Source organism: Coenobita brevimanus, chromosome 75 (genome assembly GCF_032717465.1).
Source record: "Coenobita brevimanus isolate Jiangsu-jjx chromosome 75, ASM3271746v2, whole genome shotgun sequence".
NCBI classification, from domain to species: Eukaryota; Metazoa; Arthropoda; class Malacostraca; order Decapoda; family Coenobitidae; genus Coenobita; species Coenobita brevimanus.
Window position 1 is genome coordinate 15,355,637 of NC_137028.1, and position 9,252 is coordinate 15,364,888.

A 9,252-nucleotide genomic window follows, 5' to 3' on the forward strand; every position below is an offset into this window, starting at 1 on the left:
ATCCAGTCAGTAACCAAGACCATCTCCATATTGGAAGGATTAGGGAAATATATACAGTACTTACTGTACATGGAGTCAGAAATGTTCTTGGTCCTAGCACTGGTCAGATCCGACATGGAGTATGCTGTACAGTCATGGCTCCCATATAAAAAAGAGTAATTGATCAACTAGAAAAAGTCTAAAGGAAAGCTGCAAAACTTGTCATCGAACTACAAGAGCTGCCTTGTCGTGAGACTATCTGTCCTTTGGCTTACTGTACTTGAGAGGAGAATACGAGTTGTAGGAAATCCTAAATGGCTACGAGAATGTAGACAGCAGGTACTACTTCAAGCAGATAGAGAGGGGCACATACTTGGAGGCAAGGGGACAGCCAAAACCTTGTCAAGTCCAGATTCAGAACCACAAAGAGGAGAAATTTCAGAAATGTAAAAGTGATTAACAGATGGTCTGGTCTGCCGAAGAGTGTTGTAAATAGCCCCAGCGTTAATATATTCAAGAGGAGGTATGGCCCGTATCATAGACTGCGCTTATGAGATCAGGTTACCTTTGAGATTTAGCTCTTTCCTCTGTGATCACTAAATTGTTTTAATTCAGCTTTGCTGAGACTGAGTCGTACGAGCGTGGAAATGTCAATATTGTCACCGATAACCATTTAATAATGAAAACAAGTCTGGTATTTTATTCCAGCGAACGGCAGATAAAATACATGGCGTATGTTTTGAGCAGATGGATGTCAGGGGCGTGGGAAGCAATTTCATATTTTTGAAATACGCGCGCTCTGCGCCATCTTGTCTGATCTTTTAGAAATGCTTGTAAAACAAACTTTAACGTGTCAAGGATAGATTTTTTATTAACTATATAACAGACGTACTACCGATAAAAGGTATTACAACAATGTAAATAACAATAAATAATTTGAAATAATAAAACAATAAAATACCTAATCTTACTTTCAGCACTTACATTTCTTTGCCATAATTTCACAGTACTGGTAATGAAATAGAATGAGACGCATTAGAATCATTAATATACAAGATTAACTGACCCTGAAAGTTATGAAAAGGGCATTAATAGTATTAGGGATATAATTATAGTTAAAATTCACCAGTCCAATTTTCAAGATTTCATTAGTCCTCCCAAACACTGAACCCAGGCAAGAGGTGGAGCTTAGCGGCGTCGCCTTGGCAGTGTCACGTTATTTCCTGCAAAAAAATTCAAGTATGTCAGTATATTCAGGTGAGAAGATAGTATACTGAGCATTAATAAGAAATGGATGTCTTCTCTTTCACATAAGTTAACGTAGTAACTTTGGGACCGGCAAAAATGATGCTTGATCTTAGACGCTAAGGCATTCTGTTAATGATCGGTGTTAAGTGCTTAAGAAGCGATGATGATTTTTATTGATCGGTCAGGTGGTTGTATAAGATGGGAGTGTGAGTTGTTATGAAGAAGTTAAATACTGGAAGGGTTTAGAAGTTAGTCTCCCCTTCTGTTGCGTGAAGATGGAGATTTTCGGTTGGGAGATGTTTGTCTTTGGGGCATCAGTCAGCACAGCGCCAGAATATTTTGCAGTCATCGGAGATGTTCAAAAGTCCTTTTGCTTGATTGAGAACCATCATATGCTATTAATCCTTATTGTCAGGGAAGTGGGCCTGGTGGAAATATGGCGTGAGAACTGTCACAGCTATATATATATATATATATATATATATATATATATATATATATATATAGGAATATGCCTTGATGCCAACATGCCTTGAATGAATATGGAGAAAGCTTCTACTGGTACTGCATAAATTTGTAATGCAAAAATTTGGGCTCATGGAAAATACCTCACATGAGAAGCATTTGCATTATTGGAATATCAAAATTTATTACAAGCCTAACCCTACACATCCATAACCTAGCCTCACTGGTAAATTTTTAGTTTCGGACATCTCGGGAATTATGATGCTTTGATCTGTTTTTTCTGTATTTTGGACAATTCTAAGACACTTTTCTTCTGTAGCATTTTTGTTGGAAGTTAATTTTATTTTACTCCTGAAGATAACCTATACAAACCTAACTAACCTAATCTTCAAGAGTAAAATAAGAATAATTTCCGACAAAAATGCCAAAGAAGAAAAGTGTCTTAGAAATGTTGAAAATACCAAAAAAACAAATAAAATAATCATAATTCCTGAGATGTCCGAAACAAAATTTACTGCCTCACCTAACCTAATGTAGACTAATCTAGATGAAGTACCAGTAATGTAGACTAACCAAGTTTGTCGCAACCAAACCTAGCGATCAGATCAACCAAACCTGACACGGTAACTTTGCCAAACCTGCTGGAATGGAAATGCAAAGGAATTTTTTTTAGATTAGGATAGCTTTTAATTAGTGTCTGCGATTATGCCCTAGAAGCAACAGGTGTTGGGAGAGCAAAACATGGGTAAAAACAAGGACAAAATCAACAAGAAACAGTCATCAGCCTCCATAAAAATTGTCAGAGAAATACAGAAAACTCTGGAAGAGGAAGAAGATGGAAGATCTCTCTATCATGCAAATGTGACTCAGCTGTTCTGTACATGATTATCAGTACCAGAAAAAAATAGGAAGAATTAGGGATGTTAAATAATAGTGTACCAATAATGTTCTTGGATATTTTTCAAAATCTGTTTTACTCTCTTCCAGGTGAGAAAAGACAGCCGACATGAAGGAGAGAAGCATCAGAGTTTAAATAAGACAAGCAACATGTCGTACGGTAGTGGGTTACGTATTGATGATTTCTGAGGTGGGTAATGATTAACCCCTTCACTCCCCAAACTTTGTTTTTTTTCTACAGCAATATCCATGATTTTATGTAGTGTAGCTGTTTCAGTGTGATGATGTCTGGTACTGTATGGTTTTATACTAGTTATCACCAGCTGATTTTTATTCTGCTTAAAGTTGTAAAGCAAAAATGAGTGATTTTTGTATAAAGTAGGCTACCTGTACTACCATTGCTGGGAGTATATTGAGTGAAGTTTGCCTTGGTAAGTCTATAAAGTATTTGTATGTATCTATCTTTTTATTGCCAGACGCCTTAATCCCGTAAGGGGATTATACTGTAGAGTCATGTTACTTTTTGTAACGTGTTGAATGCTGTGAAGAGTATGTACGATGGTGCGAAGACTGCAGTGCGTGTGGATGGTGAACTAAGTGAATTTTTCTCTTTGAAAGTTGGGTTGAAACAGGGATGTGTCATGTCTCCATGGTTGTTCAATCTGTACATGGATGGGGTAATAAAAGAGGTACAAGGTAGGGTAGTGGATGTTGGAGTGGCCCTGGTGAGAGAGGATAGTGTTTGGAAACTCCCTGTACTGTTGTTTGCAGATGATACTGTGTTGTTGAGGGGAGCTGCAAGGCTTGGTGGATGAGTTTGGGAGAGTGTGTAAGAAACGGAATCTAAAGGTGAATGTAGGGAAGGGTAAAGTGATGGTCTTTGAGAGAGGTGAAGTCAGTGAATGTACAGCGAGGTTGGATGGTGAGGAATTGGAAAATGTGAGTACGTTTAAGTACTTGGGTAGTGTGATGAGTAAGGATGGAGGTTTGGAGGGTGAAGTGCTTGAAAGGGTACAGCAGGGAAGAAAGGTTGCTGATTCTTTGAAAGCAGTGATAAGAAACAGGGAAGTGAGCATGGAAGTGAAAAAGTTACTACATGACAGTATTGTGATACCAACTCTAACGTACGGAAGTGAAGCTTGGAGGTTGTTGGAAGGACACAAGTCAAGAGTGAGAGCAGTGGAAATGAGTTATTTAAGAGGAGCCTGCGGAGTCACATGGAGAGACAGGCTGACGAATGAGGATATAAAGGAGCGTTGTGGTGTGGCTGTGGATGTGATAGGAAGCGTTATGAGGAACACACTGAGGTGGTTTGGCCATGTGGAGAAGATGGAGAGTGAAAGACTGACGAAGAGAGTGTATGTGAGTGAGGTGGAGGGGGGAAGAGGGAGGGGGAGGCCGAGGATGAGATGGAGGGATGGGGTGGAGAGGTATATGAGAGAGGGGGGTGTGAGTTGGGAGCAAGGCAGTGAAATGGCGGGGGACAGGGCGACTTGGAGGCGATTTGATTTGTTTGTGGCCACCCCAAATGGGATTGAGGCTTCTGGCAATAGATAGATACCCGGTAGTTACTTTTTTTTTTTTTTTTCTATAGTAATTTACAGTTGCAAAGTGGCAGTATAAGGTGTTTTAAATTTCTATGTACAGTATATCAGTATACAGTAGGGCACCAGGTTTTGCACCTAATAGGAACTGAAAAATGCCACCAAAGTTGGGGCATTGACCTTATGGAAAATAGCCACGCTAATAGGAACCAGGCCTATAAAAAAACACAACCCCCCTAGTGTATTTCCTGCTTTAAATGTCCTAAAGTTACCTGAAATGTTGCTGTTAACCTGCCTTTGAACCTCTGTAGCCAACCCCGTGAAGCAGTGAACTCTGGGGTTGATGCAGTGTTACGTTTCTTTGCAACTTCATCATAAAACAGGCAGGCCTGGTCTTGAATTTCGGGCCCTGACACACTAACACCGTCCTGGGTCCTATTCAACCAATAGCATAATTGAGCTGTACTCGGTCACTGTTTTCACCTGTCTACCTCCGGCATCCAGTTCAAAATACTTCTTTGCAGGGGCTAGATTGGCTTTAAGTTCACTCAGCTGTTTTCTCGTACTACTTACAGTTGACTCTAGCACAGAGGTCAGCAACCCCTAAAGCTAGAAGAGCCATTTATTTTAAAGTTTCATAATAATGTAGTACTTTTGGAGCTGCAGTACAAAAAATTGTTTCATAAACCAAACTCAACAGAACTTCTAAATCTAAACAAAACATTATGGTGATGTTCGATCTACTTACATTCACTAAGCAAATCAAAATACATTAATGTGTTTTGTAATTTATTCAGTATGCTATAATATATATATATATATATATATATATTACTGGTATGATAATACTCATAAGTCAAAGTACTATTATGTAAGTACTGTAGTATGAATAGTAATTATGACAATCATAAAATATTGCTCCCTATGTGTCAACAAGTGGGTTGGTGGAGGGTTAGTGCCCCTCCCCATAAAACAAATAACTCAAAGTCAAATGCCCACCCCTTACGGGATTATGGTGTCTGGCAATAGATAGATAGCTAGATAAAATATTAAAAAACATAGGCTACTTTTCATTCATGAGGAAATCCATTATTACAAAGCAAAATTCTCATTCAATCTACTTAAATTCACAAAGTGAATTAAATTATAATTGTTCTGTTATTTAGATCACTTCAGAGTTGAATTAAAAATCTAATGTTGCCTTGCATGTGTTATATGATGCCTTCATTCTGAAAGAGTAAATATTTATGAAGCTCTGGAGCCACAGAAGTGTCCTAAAAGAGCCACATGCGGCTCCTGAGCCTCAGGTTGCTGACCTCTGCGCTAGCACATTATACATTTTGCATATTTCAGAGTTACAAGCACCTCTCTCCATTTCCATCATAATATTATTTTTTTTAACTTGTCATCATACTTGCGGTTTTTCATTCTCTTGTGGTAGTCACTCTTGGCCTTCCTTTTACTGCCTACTCTTCCAGGTTCATGCCTTCTTACACCATTTCCACCGTCACCCGGTCCTCCCCTGGCACCACTTGAAGTACAAGACAACACATTTCCATCAGTCGCTAATCAAAGATGTGAGAGTGTAACACTCGGCTTGCAGACACAATGAATACGTGCGGGAAACAGGCTGAAACTGAGTGTTGGCGCTGGCATCGCCGTGGCGAGAATCCGAAACTTGTGGTGCTAGAGACACGAAGTGTTTTTTTAGTTGCGAATGTGCAATCACAGGAATATTTGATGGCTGCTGCTATATGGCAGTGCGTTTTGCCAGTCTGGATGCTGTGCCTAACTGTAGATTGGTTTGGGACTTGAGTTAGGTAAAAGTTTCCCTCTCAGGACCAGCTTTGGGCCCCCCAGCAGTGTATTCTCGTTAAATCCATGTTAGCTATAGGCCTATGTTCACTCAGTGATGCACTTTTTGATAATGCATCTGTATCATTAAGTGAGAGATGCTTTCAGTGTTCTGTCTCCCCCTCCCTATTTTATCACTGATGGCAGTAGTGGTTTAATAAAATTTTCAGTCTCCTAGACAGCTGTCTAATAGCAAATGTAATTACAGATTGTTATGTGGCTGGGCTGCAAGAAAAGCAAGGTGAAGCAGTGCCAGCATTGCTGCTGGAGTTACATCCATTGAATGCAGGAGTGTGACTTTGGACATCTGAGACACACTATACCTGTACCTACAGTACCGTACCGTACTTTAGCTATTATTTTTAAGATAGTTATGTATTTTCTAACCAGTTTTTGACAGTATAATGTATGAGATGAGTAATATGTATTTTCTTGCCAGTTGATACAATGTTTCCATGTTTGCAAACAGTACATTTTAAGCAGTATTTCATTTTAGCATTGGCTGCATTATATTGAAGCAGGTAAAAGGGTTGTCGTACCTTGTGTCTTGAAAGAAGTAATATCTTTGACTCAGAAATAGCCCATCTTGAATAATAACATCTGCAGAAATTACTTTTTTGGACGAATATCAGTAGAGGAAAGACTGCTTTAGTTATTTTGGTACTTTGCCTGTATGTCTCAAAGCTCTCAAAATGGAGTACGTTGTAGGATTCTCAGGTGGCGGTATGTTGGGTATGGTTGGCGGTGAGAGACAGCCAAAAGAGTTTTCATGTGATGTATGTGGTAAACATTTTACTCAAAAAGGCAGCCTAGCCCGTCATGCTGTCACTCATACTGGCATAAAAAAATTTAAGTGTGAATTCTGTGGCAAGCGCTTCACCCTAAAAGGCAACTTGAAAACGCATGAACTCCTTCACTCAGGTGGCAAGTACTATGATTGCCATGAGTGTGGTAAACAGTTCACTCAGAGGAGCAGCCTGAATCGCCATGGATTAACCCACACAGGTATAAAAAACTTCAAATGTGATGTTTGTGGTAAACGATTTGCCTTGAAAGGCAACCTCAAGACACATGAGCTCCTTCACTCGGGGGTGAAGAATTATGAGTGCATCCAGTGTGGTAAGAAATTCTCACAAAGGAGTACATTAAGTCGTCACACATTAAGCCATGCTGGGTTAAAGGAATTTGAGTGTGAGCTGTGTGGGAAGCAATTCTCCCTGAAGGGCAATCTTGTGTCACACTTACTGCTCCACTCAGAAGGAAAAGATTTTGATTATGATGATCAAGACCTTATTTGCAAGGATTGTAAATGAACATGATTGAACCATTTTATAACTGAAGTGCAATATGGTAAATACTTTGAGTGTTGCCTGGCATGCAAGCAGCTTATTTATATGAATAGCAACCATGGTTCCATCATGGGAAATAATGATAAATGCTTGATAATTTGACAGTTATAAAAGTTTGATAATTTGACAGTTATTGAAGTTTGATAATTTGTCAAGTATGAAAGTTTCATACTTCAACAGAGATCACTGTGTTAGATGAAAATCACATTATATGGGCAAGATAGTGGTATGAACACCAACCATTCTTTGATATAAGAAACTTGGATCCAGTTTTAATTGGAACCAGTTTACTAGAAATGATGTTTAACAAATAGATACTACAATGGAGGGCAGTTTATTCTTATGTTATTACCATGCACTGAAAGAGGTAGAATTTGAGAGTACTGTTCTGTAGTGCTAATGAAGAGACTGGTAAGATTATTGTACAGTAGACTTGCATTTGCAGACAGTGCAGCAGTCGGACTTAAAACTAGTGTCCTGGTGAAAGAAACGACCCCATTCTCAGTCCTGATTGCTGTCATTGTGAAAAATTTATGTTTGTCAGTGTGAGTGGTGCCCGTTATGCAATCTTTTTGGTTATCCATGTCTGTCAGCTGTTTTTACTGAAACCTTCATATGCATCTGTCTCTCCGCCTGTGTGATTACATGTTTGTTGACTGTGGAGTAAATCCCTTGCTACAAATTACTGATTTTTTTATAGGATGTCCAGGCCACAAGGAAAGCCATTTAATGTGCCAGATTTCATATAAAGCTTTACCATTATCTTGTGTGTATTTTAAAGCATGAATATTGTAATGAAGAAAAGCCATGTAATATCATTAGTGACAAAGGATAAGGGGTAGTACCATAGTATATTGCAGGTATATCAGGTAGATAAGGTCTGAAATATTGTATTAAGGAATTACGTATGATGAAGCCATTCATTGTTTTATCGTAAATTAAAAAGGCATTATGGCATGGAAGATAAAATATTCCATCCAGACTTAAATTTAAGAGGAAAATTTTATGCACATAGAATTCCAATTGCTGTGGAATTCAGGTATTAATATGAAAGCACAATTGCAGAGTACTTGAGGAAACTTACAAGCTTCAGAAAACACTATAACCTATCATTAACTTAGGCATTTGTCATATTAAGCTTAATGCTGCATTGATTTGTCTTCCAGATTTTCTTTGCAGTGCTTTACATAGAAAGATATCAGTATTTCCAGTCAGATAGGTAAGTGAACCAGTATTGTCCTAGCATGACATGAAATTTTTAATTGATTTACCATAGTGTACGGTGAATTGTGACATGCAACATACATTCCTAGATGAAAGATTTAATTATTTGTCTACTTTTTAGGCTGTACTGTTGGCATACTGATGCTGATGTAATGCAGTATTCATGGGGAGGAAAAACGAGGTTTAGGCTAAAGTTTTACTAATTATACGTGACACGTTATCCCATGGAAGAAGTTAGTCTCACATGATTAGAACAAAATGTCTCATTTTATGTTCTTGGTATCAACTTTGAGACTTTAAAATAACAGAACATAATTTCACTTTGATATCTATGATTGTATAGGTATGTGGTATAGTCCTGTATGTACTTACCTCATTTTCGTGGAAGTTAGAATACCACAGTGAAACCAATGTACTTGTGAGAAATCCTCCCTAACCAGAGTCTGTGTATGGTAATGACTGGAAATGCTATGTGGTAGTCTCACTTGTTGAAAATGAAATATAAATTGTAAAATTATGGTACATTCTACTGACTGCCATCATAAGCTACTGAAAAAGTTTGAAGTAGAGGGCATATACTAGTATTTACTGAGAGTCAGGGATTGAACAGTGATATTTCTAATATTACAGGTAATTGCTTTTGCATACAAGCTAACCACTGATCGTGGTCTGTGTGGTTTGCTGGTATTTTG

The 9,252-nt window shown here is 38.3% G+C and overlaps 1 long non-coding RNA gene across 1 annotated transcript; it reads left to right on the top strand.

Moving 5' to 3' along the window:
• The first annotated feature begins 1,137 nt into the window (after nt 1-1,137).
• LOC145407985 (uncharacterized) lies at nt 1,138-6,242 on the top strand. The gene is made up of 3 exons (XR_013898847.1): nt 1,138-1,218; nt 2,680-2,779; nt 6,196-6,242. It is a non-coding gene; the product is annotated as an uncharacterized LOC145407985 (long non-coding RNA).
• Nucleotides 6,243-9,252: the final 3,010 nt, after the last annotated feature.